This window comes from Arvicola amphibius, chromosome 3 (assembly GCF_903992535.2).
Source record: "Arvicola amphibius chromosome 3, mArvAmp1.2, whole genome shotgun sequence".
In the NCBI taxonomy this organism is placed as follows: domain Eukaryota; kingdom Metazoa; phylum Chordata; class Mammalia; order Rodentia; family Cricetidae; genus Arvicola; species Arvicola amphibius.
The window spans coordinates 70236607-70259186 of NC_052049.1; the positions used below are offsets into that span (position 1 = coordinate 70236607).

General features: G+C 40.2%; 1 pseudogene; it reads left to right on the forward strand.

The window, feature by feature from the left end:
- The first annotated feature begins 1325 nt into the window (after nt 1-1325).
- Nucleotides 1326-12889, forward strand: LOC119809245 (annotated as a pseudogene).
- The last annotated feature ends 9691 nt before the right edge of the window (nt 12890-22580 follow it).

A 22580-nucleotide genomic window follows, 5' to 3' on the forward strand; every position in this document is an offset into this window, starting at 1 on the left:
CATACTTACTTGTTAAGTCATCAGTATCCACCTCACATATAAAAGACAACTAAGACAGTGGGCTGCTATATAATTTTGATTTCCTTATCTGACTCTTGAAGAAGATAACATGTAACACATAAACCTCTAAGATCAGAATGATGTGCTAATACATGCTAATAATATTATTTATTATTTATATCAATAGGATGCTTCTGTTGCAAATAGCAGACAGTTCTACCTAGCTTATAATAATAATGGTGCTATATTGTTTCCAGAGACCTAAAGTAGGACTGATTTTAAGGTTGGTTTGTGCTGTAGTTTTAGTGTCCACTGAGAAGCCAGTATCTGCCTTCACTGTCTTTCATTATTTTTGCTTTATCCTAAGATTATTATTACCTATGATAAAAGTTCCTTTTCTCCCCAGACCTGGATCATATGAAATCCTTTGGGCTTACTTCCTCATGGTCCTCTCAATAGACTGGCTGTTATAATTGTGCTTGGCTCTCTGTTCCCATAAGTGTGACTAAAGTCAGAGTAGTATAATATAACAAACTACCTGTCTCAGTTATGGTTTCTATTGCTGTAAAGAGACACCATGACCACAGCAACTCTTATAAAGATAACATTTATTTGGGGCAGCTTACAGTTCAGAGGTTCAATCCATTATCATCATGGAGGAGAGCAAGGCAGCATCGAGGCAGACATGGTGTTCTTACCTCTTGACCAATAGGCAAGAGGAAGTGGTCTGAGACACTGGACAAGGCTTGAGCATAGATATGAGACCTCAAAGCCCACCCCCATAGTGAAACACTTCCTCCAACAAGGCCACATCTACTCTAACAAAGCCATACCTGGTAATAGTGCCACTCCCTACGAGCTTATGGGCACCAATTACATTTAAACTACCATACTAATAAAGTGTTTGCTATCAGGGGCTGATGAATACAGAGTATGGGAATGAAGAGGGCTTGGTTGTCCATTGCCATGTTTATTTTAAGTATCCTTCAAAGCTCCCTGTCCTGGGCCAGGCTGGCTCCTAACTTCTAACAGGGAGAACATAAAATAATAAGCAACTAAGAGTATTTTTTAAAAAATTAAAAAGAAAGAAACACTGTGCCCTTGAAAACAGCTAAAAGGTCAACCGTTTTCAACAGAGGTTACTGCTGTACCTCCTACAGTATAAAGGTATAAAAATGCTCGGGTGGTTCACTTCTATTGCCAAAAATGTGGCAATAGAAACAGTTTGCATAGCTTTCTGTGCTGCTCCGAATAGGTCCATATGGAGTTGTTCTTGGTTCCCGATGTAACTTAAAGGGAAACTTACACAATGTCCGCAGCCCTTGATGAAGGAGGAGGATGCCCTCAAATTTCTCACTGCAGGAACCCACTTGGGTGGCACCAACCTCGACTTTCAGATGGAGCAGTGCATCTACAAATGGAAAAGCAGCGACGGCATCTACATCCTCAATCTCAAGAGGACCTGGGAGAAGCTGTTGCTTGCAGCTCGGGCTATTGTTGCTATTGAGAACCCTGCTGACGTTAGCATCATCTCCTCCAGGAGCACCAGGCAGCGAGCGGTGCTGAAGTTTGCTGCCGCCACGGGCACCTTCACTAACCAGATCCAGGCAGCCTTCAGGGAGCCACGGCTTCTAGTGGTGACTGATCCACAGCTAACCACCAGCCCCTCACAGAGGCGTTTTACGTGAGCCTGCCCACCATTGCTCTGTGTAACACAGACTCACCTCGGCGCTACGTGGGCATTGCCATCCCATGCAACAACAAGGGAGCTCACTCAGTGGGTCTAATATGGTGGATGCTGGCCTAGAAAGTACTGCGCACATGTGGCACTATCTCCCGTGAGCACCCATGGGAGGTTATGCCTGGTCTTTACTTCTACAGAGACCCAGAGGAGATTGAGAAGAAAGAACACGCTGCTGTTGAGAAGGCTGTGACCAAGGAGGAATTTCAGGGCAAATGGACCACGCCAGTTCCTGATTCACTGCTGCTCAGCCAGGGGACTGGTCTGAGGGTGTGCAGGTGACCGCCATACCCATTCAGCAGTTCCCTACTGAAGGCTGTCAAGACAGCCACTGAGGACTAGTCGGCAGCTCCCACAGCGCAGGTAACTGAGTGGGCTGGAGCCACCACTGAGTGGTCCTCAGCGCCTCTGCAGACACCTGACCAAAGGAATAAAAGGTGGAAGGAAAATAAAGTTCCTACAGGCAGGCAGGCAGGCAGGCAGGCAGGCAGGCAGGCAGGCAGGCAGAAAGAAAGAAAGAAAGAAAGAAAGAAAGAAAGAAAGAAAGAAAGAAAGAAAGAAAGAAAGAAAGAAAGAAAGAAAGGAAGAAAGAAAGAGGGAAGGAGGAGGTAGGAGGGAGGGCGGGTATTATTGAGGCTTGATTTCAGAGGGAAGAAAGAAAGAAGAAGAAAGAAAGAAGAAAGCCCTGAGGGGGTTTTTATCTTTTCCTTTCTTCTTTTCGGCTTTTTCCATAACGAAGAAAGCAAGAGAGAAAGAGAAAGGCACTTTGCGTCCTGAATGACGGTTAAAGCCTTTGCTGCATGTTGGCACCACTCGAGATCTGTCACAAACACCTGACAGAACAATTAATAACCTTAGCTCGCGTTCCCTGTGCTCTGTGAATGTGACTGTCAAATGGGATTCTTCTTAGACTATCTGTAGTTTAGAATCATTTTGCTTCAATTTGACTGTGTACCAGGTACAAATGGCTTAGGTACCTACTTAACATATCAAAGCAGACCTGGTTCCCTCTGTGGCCACATGTTTTAGGGCCCTTTCTGGCTGGCACACCTCTGGGTCCTCCCCGACACCCCCCTCCAGCCCAGGGAGCTGGGCTGCTCTTCCCCATATAATACAAACATTTTCGTTGCCCCCTCTTTTACCTTTGGGCCTCCAGGCTGCTACACAGGGTTTCCTCTCTCTCCTCTCCTTCCCAGTCCCCCTATCCCCACAAGGCTCAGGGTTGCATCCACTCTGGAGTCTCCCAGATGTCCGTGCCTCTGGCCATGCTCTCCCACATGTTTATAAAAAACTTGCTCCTCCACAATACCTAGGAACAGTCATGTTCGTTTCCTTTTCCTTCTTATTTCTTTTTCCGTTTAGGAGCCACCAGACAGTGGGGTTGTAAGGAGGGTGTGTAATCTTTGTAAAGTGGGGGCAGCTAGTGAGAGGAAGTGAGATCATTGGAGGCAAACCCATCCCCCTAATGTCTTTCTTTTCTTGCTTCCTGGTCACTACAGGGTGAGAAGGGTGCTCCATTATGCCCCTGTCACGATGCACTGCCTCGGCACAAATCTAGAAGCAGAAACAGGTAACAATGGACTGAGATCTCCGAAGCAGTGAGTTAAAATAGACCTTTCTACTCTCTCTGCTGATGCAATACTTGCTAGCTGTTCTTTAGATTGTGCTTGCTGCTGTCGTTTGAATGTGAACTATCTCCCAGAGGTGCACGTTTGAACACTTGATCTTCAGCTAGCAGTACTGTTTGTAAAGTCTGTGAAACCTTTCTGAGATAGAGCCTTGCTGCAGAAACTTAGTTGCTGGGAGCAGACCTTGAGATTTAGAGTCCAAGCCCCACATCCTATTGACATCCTGTGTGCAGATGGTAGCCAGCTCCTGCTCCCAACACATACCTTCTTCAAACATTACGATGTTTCCCACCACGATGCCCCATAGTCCTATGAAACTACACACTCAATAAACCTTTTCTCCATTAAGGTGCTCTTGTTGATGTATTTTATCATAACATGAAAAAAGAAACCAACTTACTATATAATTAATAAACTCAGTCATTAAAAACATACAGCTCACATCACAAATCATTCTCCATACAAAACAGTCAAAGTGCTGCTTACTGTTTCCAAAAACAAACAAATATTGTCTCCTCGAGTATTTACTAAATCTAAATATAATCCCTTCAATAGTTAGTATTAAAAAGAAATTAGGATGCAAAGGTTTCAATGGAGGCACGCGACAGAAAATGTTGGATAGTACTGGTCTCTCCCAGGCTGATTTCACCCATATGCTCCCAACGACTCACCCTTGCAAGGTCAGTTAAACACTTCCTACACCTTCCGAATTTTCCAGGAGTTTAATGACATTGCTGTCACAAAAAAAAAATATAAAAACCCAGAGTTTAAATCAATAAAAAGTGTTGTCGTATAAACTTATTTATGTATGATTTACCTACAGTTAAATGTACCCATTCTAAAGATGCAGTTTCAAGGAATTTCATACATAGCACACACTGATGTCAGTCAGGATGTAGAACATCCTCTGACTCTAAAAATGTTCTGCTCTGTCAATTCTGTGGGATGATGTTGTTAAGTAACATGTTTTTGAATCTCCACTTGCCATAAACAGCAGTTAGGTCTCTTCAGTCTTCGCACACAATCAGGTACCACTTTTCTAGGCTATGATTGCCACAGACTTGGTCCTAATGAGAGTCTGTTGCCACGGAGCATCCAATCCAGGCTAACCTTTAAAACATGATATCCCCAGGCATGAGTCGAAAAGGGATGTTTTAATCTGCCTGGCATATTCTGAAGCTCTAAAGGTCTCCTGCTAAGGCTAAAGGGAAGATAATTAGCATATACGAGAGCTCAGGAAAAGAAACAAAAATAGAGAGACATAATCATTACTAATAATCTTATCACATTTATTCATTTGCATAAAATTATATATGCATGTGTATACTTAAATGCAGGTTGAATGTGTAATTTAAAACATAAAATTATAGCACCCCAATACTCACAATTTTTTATAAAGTCTTACTGAATTTTTTTAAAAACAAGTTTTATTTCATATTGAATATTTTTCTTCTACCTTAAAAACACAAACAAATTAAAGGCCCCACATTATTGACTGATGGAAATGGGGATGAGGTTTGGAGTGAAAAGTGCTTTCCAATGTAAAGCTAGCATTCTCTTCCGAAGCATGTGGCCCTGCTGCCTCTCTGCAGATCAATAGCAGACGCCATGGGGGCTTCCCTGACACAGCTTTCTAGTACACAGAGAGAACTGGAAGAGTCAAACACCAGACACCGATTGATTTCCTGATCCTAAGCCTGTGCATCTCTGTCAGGTAGAATCTGTGAAAGCTTTTCCAAATCATGAGGAACCTATGGCCAGTCCATCTCAAGGCAGCATCAGCAAAGTCTTGTGCTATTTGTCCTTCCAGGTTTTCCAAGAGTGGACATATAAGTCACATGAAAGTAGACTACCTGAACAAGAGGAAGGGATTAAAGTAGGAAGTAATCGGAGAGGGAACACATTTGGAATTGGATCGTTTTGTACTGGATATGGGCTAGTAATGAAGCATCAATGTGAAAAAAAATCCCCTGTAGTTTTGACGGTGCCTTCTTATCAAAATGTAAAAGCTTACATACATTACACAATAAAAATTTTACTGAACTTTTGTTTTAAACATGACATCATTAAAGATATTGGAAAAATAATAAAGGAAAAGTATCATATTTAGTCACTTTTTAAAATAGTAAATAATATATATTTATATATACATTAAGTTATATATGATGTTTCATATACCAAGTTTCCATTTAAAAATTATAAAACATAATTATAACATATTTTATACAATAAATAGTTATGTCACAATTAGGTCACACTGAAGTAATACTTTTTACACTCTCTACTGTTGGCTATTGATGTAGTTCCAATTTTTGGTTATTTAAACATTGTGATGAATACAATCAAATTTATTTCCTTAAAATTATATTTCCCTATGTATTTTATGTGAACAATTACTGAATTTGAATGTAAAAACATTACGTTTCCTGTGTATTTTTAATTTGTTTTATAAAAATATAATACTCTTGCATTTTTTTTGTCTGCAAGCTCCTTGGAGCAAGCAAGAGGTCTCTGCTCCTGTGCTGAGAGGATCCAGACAGGAAGAAATGGGCAGGCACCAATGCAAGAATTCTTTCAACAACCTGAAAAGCAACATAATAACACTAGAATCCAGCAAACATGAAACAGGAAGACTCAAACACCCTAACCCATAAGAAGTAGAAGAAATGGACTTTAAACGTAACCTTATGAATTTAATCAAAACCCTTAAATAGGAAGTGAAAAAACTCCTTTAAAGAAATGGAAGAGAAGACAAACAAAAAGTTAGAAGAAATTAATAAATCCCTCTAAAATACCCAAGAAAACCAAGAAAAAGTAATCAAATAGGTAGAGGAAACAGTTCAAGATTTGAAAACCGAAATGGAGGTAATGAAGAAAACACAAACCGAGAGATGGCTCGATATGGAAAATCTGGGTAAATAAACAGGAACTACAGAAACAAGTATAACCAACAGAATACAAGAGATGGAAGAAAGAATCTAAGGCACTGAGGATACAATAGAGGAAATAGACTCATTGATCAAAGAAAACAGCAAATCCAACAAATTCTTAACTCCAAACATCCAGAAAATCTGGGATACCATGAAAAGACCAAACATAAGAATAATAGGGGTAGAAGAAGGAGAATTTCAGCTCAAAGAACCAGAAAATATATTCAACAAAATTATAGAAGAAAACTTTCCCAACCTAAAGAAGGATATTCCTATGAAGGTACAAGAAGCATATAGAACACCGAATAGACTGGATCAAAAAAAGCATCCCCTCGCCATATAATAATCAAAATATAAAACATACAGAATAAAGAAAGAATACTGAGAGCTGCAAAGGAAAAATGATCAAGTAATATATAAAGGGAAACTTTTCAGAATTACACCTGACTTCTCAATGGAAACCATGAAAGCCAGAAGGCCTTGGATAGATGTACTGCAGGCACTAAAAGACCATGGATGCAAGCCCAGACTATTATACCCAGCAAAGCTTTCTTTCACCATTGATGGAGAAAACAAGATATTCAATGACAAAAACCAATTCAAACAATACATATCCACAAACCCAGCCTTACAGAAAGTACTAAAAGGAAAACCTCAACCCAAGAAAGCCAACAATACACACAATAGCACAGACATCTGACAATCCTCCACCAACACAACTCAAAGAAGGGAAACACACAAACACTACCACCAAAAAAATAACCAGAGTTAACAACCACTGGTCATTAATGTTGCTTACTATCAATGGACTCAATTCACCTATAAAAAGGCACAGGTTAAGAGAACAGATATGAAAACAGGACCCAACATTCTGCTGTTTACAAGAAACACATTTACCTCAACCTCAAAGGCAGACACTACCTCAGAGTAAAGGGTTGGGGAAAGGTTTTCCAAGCAAATGGACCTAAGAAACAAGCAGGTCTGGCTATCCAAATATCTAAAAAAAATTGATTTCAAACTAAAATCAATCAGAAGAGATGGAGAAGGACACTTTATACTCATAACAGGAACAATTCATCAAAATAAAGTCTCAATCCTGAATATATATAACCCTAAGATAAAAGCACCCACATATGTAAAAGAAACATTACTAAAACTCAAATCACACATCAAACCCCACACTAACAGTAGGAGATGTCAACGCTCCTCTCTCACCAATGGACAGGTCAATCAGACAGAAACTTAACAAATAAGAGAACTAACAGATGTGATGAATCAAATGGATTTAACAGACATCTATAGAACATTCTACCCAAACAGGAAAGAATATACCTTCTTCTCAGCATTTAATGGAACCTTCTCAAAAATTGATCACATACTCGGTAACAAAGCAAACATCCACAGATAAAAAAAAATTGGAATAACCACCTGTGTCTTATCAGATCACCATGGAGTAAAGCTAGAATTTAACAATTCTACCCGAAGAAAGCCTACAAATTCCTGGAAACTGAACAATTAACTACTGAAGCGCCCCTGGGTCAATGAAGAAATAAAGAAAGAAATTAAAGCCTTCCTTGAATTCAATGAAAATGAAGACATAACATTCCCAAACTTATGGGACAGTATGAAATCAGTGCTAAGAGGAAAATTTATAGCACTAATTGCCCACATAAAGAAAACAGAAAATGCTCACATTACAGACTTAACAGCACACCTGAAAGATCTAGAAAAAAAGAAGCAGACTCACCCAGGAGGAGTAGAAGACTGGAAATAATCAAACTGAGGGCTGAAATCAACAAAATAGAAACACAGAAAACAATTCAGAGAATCAATGAAACAAAGAGCTGGTTCTTTGAGAAAATCAACAAGATTGACAATACCCTTTCCAAACTAATCAAAAAGCAGAGAGAGAACACTCAAATTAACAAGATCAGAAATGAAAAGGGGGACATAACAACAGACACTGAGGAAATTCAGAGAGTCGTTAGGTCTTACTACAAAAGCCTGTACTCCGCAAAATTGGAAAATGTAAAAGATATGGACATTTTTAGATAAATACCATATACCAAAATTAAATTAAGACCATGTGAATAATTTAAATAGACCTATAAGTCACAAGGAAATAGAAGATGTCATCAAAAACCTCTCAACCAAAAAAATCCCAAGACCAGAAGGTTTTAGTGCAGAATTCTACCAGAACTTCCAAGAAAAGTTAATACCTATACTCCTTAATGTGTTTCACATAATAGGAACAGAAGAGTCATTGCCAAATTCTTTCTATGAAGCTATAGTTACCCTGATACCAAAACCTTTGACGATAGCCCCAAATAACATAAAGTATCTTGGGGTAACTCTAACCAAGGAAGTGAAAGATTTATTTGACAAGAACTTTAAGGCTTTGAAGAAAGAAATTGAAGAGGACACCAGAAAATGGAAGGATCTCCAATGCTTTTGGATGTGTAGGATCAACAGAGTAAAAATGGCAATTCTACCAAAGGCAATCTATAAATTCAATGCAATCCCCATCAACATCCCAACAAAATTCTTCACAGACCTTGAGAGAACAATAATCAACTTTATATGGAAAAACAAAAGAAACAGGATAGCCGAAACAATCCTATACAATAAAGGAACTTCCAGAGGCATTTCCATCCATGACTTCAAACTCTATTACAGAGCCACAGTAATGAAAACAGCTTGATATTGGCATAAAAACAGAGACATTGACCAATGAAATCGAATCGAAGACCCAGTTATTAATCCACAAACCTATGAACATCTGATTTTTTACAAAGAGGCTAAAATTATACAATGGAAGAAAGAAAGCATCTTTACCAAATGGTGCTGGCATAACTGGATGTCAACCTGTAAAAGAAAGAAAATAGATCCATATCTATCACCATGTACAAAACTCAAGTCCAAATGGATTAAAGACCTCAATATCAATCTGAACACACTGAACCTGATAGAAGAGAAAGTAGGAAGTAGCCAGAAATACATGGTCACAGGAGACCACTTCCTGCGTAGAACCCCAGTAGCACAGACAATAAGAGCAACAATGAATAAATGGGACCACCTGAAACTGAGAAGCTTTTGTAAAGCAAAGGACACAGTCATTAAGACATAAAGGCAACCCAGTGAATGGGAGAAGATCTTCACCAACCCCACATCAGACAAAGGCCTGATCTCCAAAATATATAAAGAACTCAAGAAACTAGACATTAAAATTCTAAATAACCCAATTAAAAAATGGGGTACTGAACTGAACAGAGAATACTCAACAGAAGAATTTCAAATGGCCAAAAGATACTTAAGGACATGTTCAACTTCCTTTGCTATTAGGGAAATGCAAATCAAAACAACTTTGAGATACCATCTTACACCTGTCAGAATGGCTTAAATCAAATATACCAATGATAACCTATGTTGGAGAGGATTTGGACTAAAAGGAACACTCATCCATTGCTGGTGTGGATCCAAACTTGTACAACCACTTTGGAAACCAGTGTAGCAATTTCTCAGGAAGTTCGGAATCAAGCTACCTCAGGATCCAGCAATACCACTCGTGGGAATATACCCAAGAGATGCCCAATTATACTACAAAAGTATTTGTTCAACTATGTTCATAGTAGCATTATTTGTAATAGCCAGAACCTGGAAACAACCTAGATGCCCCTCAATGGAAGAATGGATAAAGAAAGTGTGGAACATATACACATTAGAGTACTACTCAGTGGCAAAAAGTAATGACATCTTGAATTTTGCATGCAAATAGATGGAAGTAGTAAACACTATCCTGAGTCAGATAACTTAGACCCAAAAATATGAATATAGTATGTACTCACTCATTAGTGAATTCTAGCCATAAACAAAGAACATTGAGCCTATAGTTTGCAATCCTAGAAAACCTAAGTAATAAGGTGAACTCAAACAGAAACATATATAGATCCTCCTGGAGGAAGCAGACAAGATTGCCAAGCAAAATTTGGGTGCATGGGGGTGGGGATGAGATGGGGGAAGGAGAGAAGGGGAGAGAGAAAGAAGAATGGGAAGGTTGGGGAGATCTTGGGGGAGTGGGATGGTTGAGATGGAGGAAGGGTAGATATGGGAGCAGGGAAGAAGATATCTTAATTAAGGGAGGCATTGTGGGGTTGGCAAGAGGCTGGACTCTAGAGTGGGTCCCAGATATCTACAGGGATGTTCCCTGCTAGAACCCTGAAAGTAGAGGAGAGGGCGCCTGAAGTGGCCTTGTCCCATAGTCAGACTGATGACTATCTTGAATTTCACCATAGAACCTTTGTCCGGTGACAGATGGAGAAAGACAGAATCCCACATTGGAGCACTGGCCTAAGTTCCCAAGGTCCAGTTGAAGAGCAGAAGGAGGGAGAATATGACTAAGGATGTCAGGACTATGAGGGGTTGATCCACCCACTGAGACAGTGTGCCTGAACTAATGGGAGCTCACCAAAGCCAGCTGGAATGGGACTGAATGAGCATGGGATCAAACTTAATGTGGCTGACAATTCGGGCAGACTGAGAAGACAATGATAATGGCACTGGGATTTGTCTCTATGGCATGTACTGACTTTTTGGGATCCTAGTCTATTTGGATGCACACCTTCCTAGGTCTGGATGGAGGCGGGGAGGCATTGGACTTCCCACAGGGCAGGGTACCCTGCCCTCTCTTAGTACTGGAGGCGGAGGGGAGGAGGGGGAGTGGAGGAGCGGGAGGGAAGTGGGTGGAGGGGAGGAAGTGAAAATTTTGACTCCTAGTGTTAATAAAGTAAAAAAAAAAAGAAAAATATAATACTCTCTATTGGTCAATATTGGAAATATGTATCAATATCTTCACAAATATTTCCAATTTTTAGACCATTATTTCCTTAGAAAGCAACCAGATACAGGTGAAATGGTTTGCCTTATGTTACTGCAGTATTTTTCTCATCACCCAAAAGTTGGCCATAATTCAAGTGTTCAAAAATGGAAAAGCAGTTAAACAACATTGTTATTCAGTGAGCATACTTAAAACATCATTAAAATGAGATCTAAAATATGTTAATAGCAGTCCAAAGGTCAGAATATGATATACATAATTCAAGTTGTATGTATATTCATATTTATAAATGTGTTTAGTTGTGTGTTTATAGAAAAGGGCTAGGAAGAAGCATATCAAATGTGTGCACCCTCTTCTGTATTCCAACACCCTCCCTCCACTAAGAGTCCCTCACCCCTGACAATGGCCCCTGTTCTGGTTTCCTGTCTTCTCCAACTATTCCAAATTAAATATACAAATCTAATAATTCAACATTAGTGTCCACATTCTAGTGAGAGAGCATAAAGTAGAAACTTCCTACCATGTCTCACTGAATGCCACAATAAACTGTTTTCCATACATTTACTTTCCAATTTCACTTTTCTTTACAGCTGAATAAAATTCCATTGTGTATATATGCCACATTTTCATTACATAATTTCAATTCTGATATGCTACTTCCTAATCTTTTTCTATAAACATGTGCATGCATAAATTTATAGTTTGGGTTATTTCATACATATAATTTGGGGCTTGGACCTTTTCTTAGTGGTATACCATATTATGAAGTTGTATATTGCCAAATAAAAATCCCAATGTCAAGTGTGGGCTATTTCTCCTCAGGTTGTTGATTGGAAGTTCCAAGAGACACAATAGAAATAAATCATAAAGCTGCAGAGAAACCCTGTCTCGAAAAACCAAAAAAAAAAAAAAGAAAAAAAAAGAAAGAAAGAAATCATGCATGTATATCATTTTAAGGAATAGTATAATAAAAAAGAGCACATAATTTTTTGAAAAGCTAATGTGTACAGTGCTTATCCCAAAGGAGATCATTTCAAAACTCAGAACAGTGCAGGCTATTGCTGGTGCTCTTGCTTGTCCACCATAACTCAATAGTAAGACCCTGTTGCTGAACTCATAGGACACAGAGAAATCAAGCATGTAATAAACCTGTAAGTCCTTCCTGCTGGCTCACTTTCATAACATCAAAAGGCATTATGCTGGCTGTGGAAGGAGAAAAATCATCAACAGCTCTACCCAGTTGTGAACCTTGCAAACTCCAATAGTGACTGGTGTGACACGACACGCCCATAGGTAAAATAGTGTCCATTCATTTTGTAATGTGATTGAAGGCCCACTGGACAGCAGGAAACTTGCTCCTGGTGCTATAAATCTGCCTGAGACCACGAGGTGGAGGAACCCATGGACCCAAGGGTGAACTTACTACTAAATGGACATGCTACCAAACTGCCTTCTAAATATGTCTTTGTACTCACAAATTATCACAACTCTCTGAACACAGTAGAGAACCACGTTTGTACGGTGAATCACAGTCAAGACAAGAGACTTGTGACTCATCAAAGTGAGAGAGTGTCAGCAGTGTGTTCAGTCATCATTAGGACAACTATATCTTACACTTTCACCCAAAGGGTCAGAGAAGACGTGGAAGAAGGAGCATGAGGACTGCAGCAGTCAGAAGCTGGGTACCTGGGCGAAGCAGTGCACTCAGGACCACTGTGCCCATGAACTTACAGCAGTTATGGTGGCCTGCACATGACCTACAGAAAATTAACCCAGTCAATATTGCAGCATGGGTAAAGGAGAGCACATAAGGCCCTATGCCGAGCTCTTGACAGCTCATAGAAATTCCTCAGTCAAAACGCCATAACACCTGAGCAGTGACAGATATTACCCAGTGTGAGAAAGGACACAAGATAAACAACAGAACCCACATTAGGAGTTTTATTAACAGAGAGAAAGGGGAACGAGGGGAGTGCACAGGCCTGTCTGAAAGTAATGTGGTGAGAGAGAGTGGAGTGGGCATATCTGCTTTTTTTTCTTTTTTTCCTTTTTTTGGTTTTTCAAGACAGGGTTTCTCTGTAGCTTTGGAGCCTGTCCTGGAACTAGCTCTTGTAGACCAGGCTGGTCTCGAACTCACAGAGATCCGCCTGCCTCTGCCTCCCGAGTGCTTTTTTAAAGGCCGTCTAGCACATGCACAGAGGGGCTCATGCAGCTACATCAGGCAAAGATTAAGGACCACACAGTGCATAGATTCAGTAGGGCCTAAGGCCGTGGGGTGACTAAGCATTCTGCCTGAATGCTGATGGCCATGGGACTCCAGATGTGATAGAAATAACAGCCCACCCTTTTGTTTATTATAAAAATTGGGGGGGGGGTTAAGGATAGCAGGTGGGCAAGAACGGGGTCTCTCAAAACTGCTTCAAGCTCACTTGTTGGGTGTTGGTCATGTCTGAGGACTTGTCCTGAGGTGGCTGAGTTTCCTCATTGTTTAAGCTCTGTGGAATCATCTGGCTGATTGCTTAGATCTGACAAGATGTTGCTGAAGCAGAAGATGAACTTTAGAAAATTTTCTTTAGATCCTGGTAACTGAGAGAGGAGGGTCCCAAGATGGAGGGGGTTTCCCCGGGGGTCTCAAGATGAAGGAAGGAAGTCCTAATACCAGGGAAGAGTTGAATGGTACTTACCTTGGGTGATTCTGATCTGTTCAGATGGGTCCAATTTGACTCCCTGAAGCTTATAAGAATTTTTAAGTTTGTAAAAGAGATAGGTTTTAGACATTAAGAAGCGAACAAAGGGAATTTAAAATTATGAGCTTATGGTTAGTGTTTAGTACTCTGCTAGAGTTGGGTGATTAGCTTATCAGAATTTTATTGGTTAGTGTTGAGGTCCTGGACAGTCACATAGTGAGAAAGAGAGGAGGAGGGGAGAGAAGGAGAGAAGGAGAGAGAGACGGATTATTAATTTAACCTTTTAATTTTCACCTGAAACAAACTTTAAGGCACCTGCTTTTTTTTCCCAACACCATGATATCACCTAATGTCCAGGAGACACAGGTGACTAATTGCTGAGGGCCTTCAATAATAAACATGTTATATTAAAATCTGTTTTGTGAGTCTCCCTTTTGAGACTGGGGTGTGAATGTCTCTGGAGTGTTACTGTTTCTTACCACCTGGGTATCTCTGATAGCCTTTGTTTCTCCGGCTCTGTGGCTAATGGTGGTCCCTGTAACAACAGCTGAATAATTAATTGGAAATTTGAATATGTCATTGGAGACATGGGGAAATTGGTAAAGCAGACAGGAGAAAGTGGAGGTGGGGATCAGGAAGGAAAACATATAGGGATCCCAATCCAGGAGAGTTGAGTACGGCTGTGGAGTTCATCCTTCTGGAACTGGAGACAGAGCAGTTGATCTTGGAGTCCTCTGGAACTTAAGGGAACAGGTTTGAGCTGCTGGATATGAAAAGAGATTATCCTGAGGTGGAGGATTAAAGGGTTTGAGGTGAGATAGGTGAGGGAGGCCCTCCAGTTTAGCAGCTGTGGGGGTTACAAGAATTACTTTAAAGGGGCCCTGTCATTTAGGGGGAAGGAGTCAGAACTGTTGTGGAGGAGAGAGAAGGACCTGATCTCCATGTTGACTGGAGATGGGCAAGGGTTGGCACATGGTTGAGGTACAGAGTGGTCGATAAAGTTCCATAGGAGGGGATGAAGGTGATACAATAATGAGATAATAAGTGATCAGGGAGGGGTGAGGGTTTAGATGAGGGGCCAGGGATCAGAACTAGATGCCCATACATGAGTATAAAGGGCAAAATGGAAAAGGATCTTTTGGGGAGAGCCTGGGGCCTGAAAAAAGCCAGAGGCAAGAGCTTTAACCAGTTAAGTTTAAGTTCCTGTGACATTTTAACAAGAATGTATTTTAAAGAGTGGTTAGCTCATTCTATGTTCCCTGAGAATTAAGGACGATATGGGATATGAAAATGCCAAGGGAAGTTTAGAGCTTTAGTTAGAATTTTAGAGATCTGAGAGGTGAATTCAGGACCATTGTCTGACTGAAAAGAGGCTGCAATTCCAAGTCAGGGAATAAATTTTCAGAGAAGGACGTCAGAAGCTGTGTGGGCCCTCTTGTTAGAGGTTGGAAAAGCTTCAACCTGTAGGAGGGAGAGAGGCTGCTTGTTGGTTCCCAGCTGCCCGGCTAGGTTAGACCCAAAATAATGGCACAGAAACTGTATTAATTAAATCACTGCTTAGCTCTATTTCTTATTGGCTAACTCTTATATTAATTTAACCCATTTTTACTAATCTGTATATCTCCACATTGCTCTGGCTTACCCAGTAAAGTTCCCAGTGTTTATCTCCAGCGGCTCCATGGCTTCTCTCTGACTCTGCCCTCCTTTCTCCCAGCGTACAGCCTAGCTTTTCCCACCTACTTCTGTTCTGCCCTTGCCATAAGCTCAAAGCAGTTCTTTATTGGTTAACCAATAAAAGCAACACATAGACAAAAGGACCTCCCACACCATCAACCCATCTGGACAGAGTATTTACTAAGGCCAGGAGATATTTAACCCATCTGATTATGGGAACATGAGTAAAATCAAGTACCAGAAAAAAAGGGAAGGGAAGGAAAGACAAAAATGAAATGGAAAGAGTCCATTGTAAAGACCTTGGTAAGGAAAGAGTATAGGTTCTTTTAGAATAAGGAATTTCTTCCCTTTGTTCCTATAAAATGGAACAATATGCATTTTGAACTGCTGTGAGGATTAATGAACTGTAAATACATTAATATGCACACATAAAATGATTTGCATACATTACTCATATTTGAAAATGTCAAAATGATATTCCAAAAAATATTTAAACAAAATCTTAGAAAGAAGTCAATCGAATTTCTAGGGAACAATACACTGACAAAATTTATAATTTATTTATAGTAATATAAACAAAATTTATTTATATTTATATATAAATAATATTTATATATTTAAATAATATTTATATATAAACATTACTTTATGATTCTATATTTATATTTTTACTGTGATTTTTTCCCTCATGGTTTATTTTTTTATATTTAAAAATTTCCATCTCCTCCCTTCCTCCTCCCCCTCTCCCTCTCCTCCGCCTCCCCCTTCCCTTCTCTCCTTTTCCCCCTTTCCTCCCCTCCCCTCCACCCATACCTCCCCTTCCTCACTCTCAAGGCCAAGGAGCTATCAGGGTTCCCTACTCTATGCTAAGACCAAGGTCCTCACAACTCCCCCCAGGTCCAGGAAGGTGATCGACCAAGCTGAGAAGGCTCCCACAGAGCCCGTCCATGCAGAAGAATCAGAGCCCAGCGCCATTGTCCTTTGCTTCTCAGTCAGCCCCCGCTGTTGGCCACATTCAGAGAGACGGGTTTGGTCGCATGATCCATCAGTCCCATTCCAACTGGAGTTGGTGATCTCCCATTAGTTCTGTCCCACCGTCTCCATGAGTGAACGCACCCCTCACGTTCCTGACTTTCTCCCTCATGTTCTCTCTCCTTCTGCTCCTCATCAGGACCTTGGGAGCTCAGTCCAGTGCTCCAATGTGGGGCTCAGTCATTTTCCCCATCTATCGCCAGATGGAGGTTCCCTCACAGTCCTGACTTTCTTTCTCATGTTCTCTCTCCTTCTGCTCCTTATCAGGACCTTGGGAGCTCAGTCCGGTGCTCCAATGTGGGGCTCTGTCATTTTCTTCATCTATCGTCAGGTGGAGGTTCTATGGTGATATGCAAGAAATTCATCAGTATGGCTATAGGAACTGGCCTTTTCAGGCTCCCTCTCCTCAGCTGCCCAATGAACTAACTGGGGGCGCGTCCCTGGAAACCTGGGAACCCCTCTAGGGTCAAGCCTCAGGTGGCTCCTAAAATTAAGATATATGCTTCCCTGCTCCCATATCCACCCTTCCTGTATCCCAAGCACCCCATTCCTCCGAGCTCCCCCCATTCTCCCCTTCACACTTTTCTCTCCCCATCTTCCCTTGGCCCAGTCTCGCCCAACCCTCAAGTTCCCAATTTTGCCTGGCGATCGTGTCTACTTCCAATATCCAGGAGGATTACTATATCTTTTTTTGGGAGTTTACCTTCTTATTATCTTCTCAAGGATCCCAAATTTATAGGCTCGATTTATAGGCCTTTAATTATGGCTAGAAACCGATTTGAGATATCATCTTACACCTATCAGATTGGCTAAAATCCAAAACACCAATAATAACCTTTGCTGGAGAGGTTGTGGGGTAAGGGGTACACTCATCCATTGCTGGTGGGAATGCACACTTGTGCAACCACTTTGGAAAGCAGTGTGGCGGTTTCTCAGGAAATTCGGGATCAACCTACCCCAGGACCCAGCAATTCCACTATTGGGAATCTACCCAAGAGATGCCCAATCATATTACAAAAGCATTTGCTCAACTATATTCATAGCAGCATTATTTGTAATAGCCAGATCCTGGAAACAACCTAGATGCCCTTCAGTGGAAGAATGGATGAAGAAACTGTGGAATATATACATGCTAGAATACTACTCAGCGGTAAAAAACAATGACATCTTGAATTTTGCAGGCAAATGGATGGAAATAAAAAACACTATTCTGAGTGAGGTAACCCAGACCCAAAAAGATGAACATGGGATGTACTCACTCATAATCGGTTTTTACTGTGATTTTTAAATAATGTGCCATGCTGAGGACAGCTGTACAAAAGTAATATGCTGAAACTCTTTTCATGTTTGTTTGGTTTTGGATTTTTGGTTTGCTTGGTTGGTTTTTTGTTTGTTTGTTTGTTTTTGTTTTGTTTTGAGACATGGTTTCTCTGTATATCTCTGGCTGTCTTGGAACTCACTCTGTAGACAAGAATGGTCTCAAACTCACAGAGATTCACCTGTAACTGTCTTCCAGGTGCTGGAATTGAAGACATGTGCCACCAGGCTGCTGAAATTCTTAAAAGGCTGGAAATCATGGGACTGGAGAGATTGCTCAGAGATTAATGTACTTGTTCTCACAGAAAACCTGTGTTTAGCTCCCAGCCTTATGTGATGGTTTACAATCCTCTGTAATCACATTTTAGAGGATCTTGTGCCTTCTTCCTTCCATGAACTGAGCATACACCGAATGCACAGATATACATACAGGCAAAATAATCATACACAAAGTAAAAATAAAAAGATCTTTTTAAAAAGATAAAAAAATGTGGCCATAAAGATATGTCCTGACAACTCTAAAAAAATTCTTAATAAAGTGGAAATTTTATTTATAAAGCAGTTTCTTCAGTTACATTAAAATGTCTTAAAGACTTGATAATTATTTGTCTCAAATTTTTTAAACATAGAAGTTGAACATGCTGTTGGCAAAAAATATGAAATAATTGAAAAGGCCTTAAGGAAATATTCTTTATCCTCATCCCATTTTCTACATTGCTTATACATTCTTCCATACATGTTTATACTCATAAAACATACAATGAAACAAATAATGGAATTATGATAAACAGATTTTACTATGCCTGATTATTTTTATTATCCATCTTAACAATCATTATCTTCTATTTTATTACTTTATGATTTTATTCTATTATTATTATCTCTTATTTTAAAATTAAATTATCTTCAGTAAAGAAGAGAAAGCTGTGTCCTGAAACCAGTCTCTTTTTGGAAGAGAGGGTTCTACAGGAATCCATTCTGTAGAGAATAAAATCTCATGAGTTTTAGTAATGGACACAAGGGTATCCCACTAGCACAAAACACTCTCCAGGGCTTTCATTGCCCTTCCTATTGATAAGACAGAGCACATAAAATATTAAAATCTGTCCTACAGGCATTTGGCTAAATGTATAGCTGTCTAGGGCCAAAAGTGCATTCATTGATTTCAAAATTAGAATCTATTTTTATGCTTTTCAACTTTCTGAGGTGACCTTGAAATACAAGTGTTTGATTTAAGCATAATGGTTGTGGCCACTGATCTCGTGATTCAACAAAAACAAGTTCCTCAACTCCTAAGAATAGCAAGTTGGGAAGGCCACCCACAACCAGCTAGCTTGTCCCTTGGGCTGCCACTGTTGGGGAGGGGCGGGGGACTAGTGATTTGAAGGTTCATCTAGAAGTATGCTTAGTGCATCTCTGATTCAGCAAGAAACCTGCACAAATGAAGAGATTTTTCCAGCTAGACACAGTCCTTCTGCAGCCAGTGTCATAAATATCTTATACACTAATTTAAAAACAAGCACGGGCTCAGTAATCACCGCAATAAAGGCCTGTGGGTCCTGTGGCTCATGGCAAAGTTGCTACTCTAGGTACTGAGTGATCTAGGACTGAGTCTGTAGTTTCCTAACCTTTATGCTGCATGGCCTTTCATGTGGCATTTGTCCTTTGTTTGGTGCTGTGTGCAAATTGAAATGTGACCAGTAATTTCTAGATCTATCTACAACATTAATTATAGTTCCCCTGAGAATGTTTTCCCCTTGGCACCTTTATTTCATCACAAGTTATCAAAATCCTATACTTTAGTGCATTCGTTAATCAAAAGGTTTAGCTGATGTTATAGTCAAAGCCTGTAGGGTCCAAGGAAACACTAAGAAAGACCCCAGACTCAAATAGTATACAAGAACAAAGTGATTAATATTACAGTATGCACATGTACAAAATGATGACAACTCTGAGAGGAACATGCAAGCTCCTCTGAAACACAGCTAAGGGAAGCTTAGTGGATAGAAGTTACATTTGTATATTTCTAATTGGCTGAGGTTATTCGTACCACTTTTGGATACATCTGCACAAGCTTGGACATGACTCAGAAGGGGGCTGCTGGGTTTCCTTGAAGTACTGTGAAGTTGGCTTAGGCCCTCTGTGTTTGTTCTTTTCCTCGACCCTAACTATAAGGGCCTTGTAGGTAAATGACGCTTTGTTGATATGGAAGCATTTAATTTCTTCAAACCAAGTAAAGTGTCTTGGAGACAGCAGAGACAGCAGTGGGGATTTGCCATAGCAGCTTCACTGCAACTAAGTGTTTGGAAGAGAAGTTCTTTGCTCAAAAAGAAAAAGAAAGAAAGAAAAGAAAAGAAGGGAGAAGAAAGGAAAGAAGAAAAAATAGAAAAGCAGAGAACAGAAAAAGAGCCCCAACAAAGGTTGGAAGAAAGAGAAAGAGCAGGGATAAACACATGATAGGATTAAAAGCAAATTGCTGGTTGGTCCCTGAGGGTGGATTTCTCAGAGGTTATGGCTTGACCCTGGGAGCAGGGCAGGATGTTTTGAAAGCAGAAAGTACCTCCAACTGTGGCCAGAGTGCTTGAACATTCAGTCAAATGCACAAAGGTGGGAGAGATGCTATTCCAGTAATATGTAACAATGTTAGGGGTACCAGAGTCATCCAATGACCAAATGAAGCTTGAGCAATGGAGGTTTTCAGTGTGTGACCCTTGGATCTCTGACAACAACCTTGTGCTGAAACTCCTGGGCTGAGCCAATGTCCCTATAGTTTAAAAAGTCCTCCGCACATTTGTGTTCTAATGTCTCAGATACCTGGACTACGATGCTGTCCCTTTTCATGTGCCAAGTATACTTAACAGATAGGAACTTTGTAATCAATAGCAGGATAAAGTCAGGCAGGAATAGAATGGGACAACCAAGTTGGTGGAGGAGGAGGAGGTCTTCTCTCTTCCTTATTGTCAATGGAAGAGGTTAAGCATTAAGAGCCCCAGCCCACACTCCATCCAACCAGTTCTTGGAGCTATTATGTTTTGTTGGAGAGAAAGGTCAGATAACATTGTGAGTGACACTCAGACATAGGGACTTCTAAGTCTCCATATTTTTGTTTGTAGGCTGAGGCTGCTCATTTGTTTCACAGCCACCAGACCCAAATAATAACACAGAAACTAATTACAACACTGTTTGACCTATAGCTCAGGCTTCTTATTAACTAACACATCTTAAATTAACCTGTTTCTATTCATATATGTATTACCCTAAGGCTGTGGCTTACTTGTAGAAGGAAGCGGCGGGCTGTGTCCCGCCACCCGGCCGCCGGCTAGCTTTACACCTGAAATAATTACATGGAAACTGTATTCTTTTAAACACTACCTGGCCCATTATCTGTAGCCTCTTATTGGCTAATTCTCACATCTTCCTTTAACCCATATTTAGTATCTGTATAGCACCACGAGATGTGGCTTACCAGGAGAGATCTTAACCTGCGTCCATCTCAGAGAGGAGAAGCATGGAGACTCACTATGGTGACTGAAGCGTCTCCCCACTCCTGCTACCCAGCATTCTGTTCTGTCTACTCCGCCTACCTAATTTTCTGTTCTCTTAAAGGGCCAAGGCAGTTCTTTATTAATAATGAAAGTAACACATAGATACTCCTCCATCATTTCCCCTTTTTCTGTTTAAACAAAAAAGAAAGGCTTCAACTTTAACATAGCAAAATTACATATAACAAAACAGTTATCAAGCAAGTATTACAGTTACAATATTTAAATATATTTTATCTTTTATCATAATTAAGGAAAGCTATAACTATCTATTTATTCTTCAACTCCATCAAAGACTCCAGAAGGATATAATGCTACCTAAGTAAACAAGAAATAAGTAACTTATAAAACTCTAGAAATGACAGAGACAACTCGCTGCCTGGACAGTCACCCAAAGTTCCTCTGTACCGTTGGGGCATCCATCTTCGGGCTTCAGGCCCACAGTATCCAGCAGACATTTCCATGAAGCAGAAAAATTCCAAAGACAGTTCAGTCACTTTCTGCTGTGTCCTGCAGAACGTCTCGCAGACTCTTTCACGAATCAGGAACCCTGAGAGACCATCTCACCTTTAGGCAAGTTCAGCAGTCCTCTCTCTGCGGGTTCTTTGTGTCCAGTTTATGCAACAGTCCAGGCAAGAGCAGTTTCTTGCCCAAATGGCTATTAAACTCCATAAGGAGCCTCTTCGATGCCCATCTTCCTCTTGAAGTAGATTGGTGCTTCCAGGAGCAGGCGTGTCTCATTGTCATGAAAAACCCTAAGTTATTAAAACATTAAATGCCATATTCTGCAGTCTTTGAAAGATATGAAGAATGTCTATCTGAAATATATCTATGCACATCTAGAAAATCTAACTAACATGACTACAAGTTTGACTATTATCAATGATTATCCATTAACAACCTATATTTCCTAATTATACATTACATTTTTAAATGAACTACACAATCACAATACCTTAATCAAGATCAGAAATACATATACATATAACAAATTGACCTTAAAATCCATACCATTGCAAATTATTCATCTCTATACCATATCCACCTTTAAATGTAAAAGAACATTTATAAACAATATTTGGGAAAATGGGCGCAGTTATTTCTCTCCAAACTGCTTCCTGCTGAATGGGGGCGCTGTTATTTAGGTCTTTCATGGTGTAACCTGTGTGCTAGGTTCCTCTCAGTTGGCAGTTGA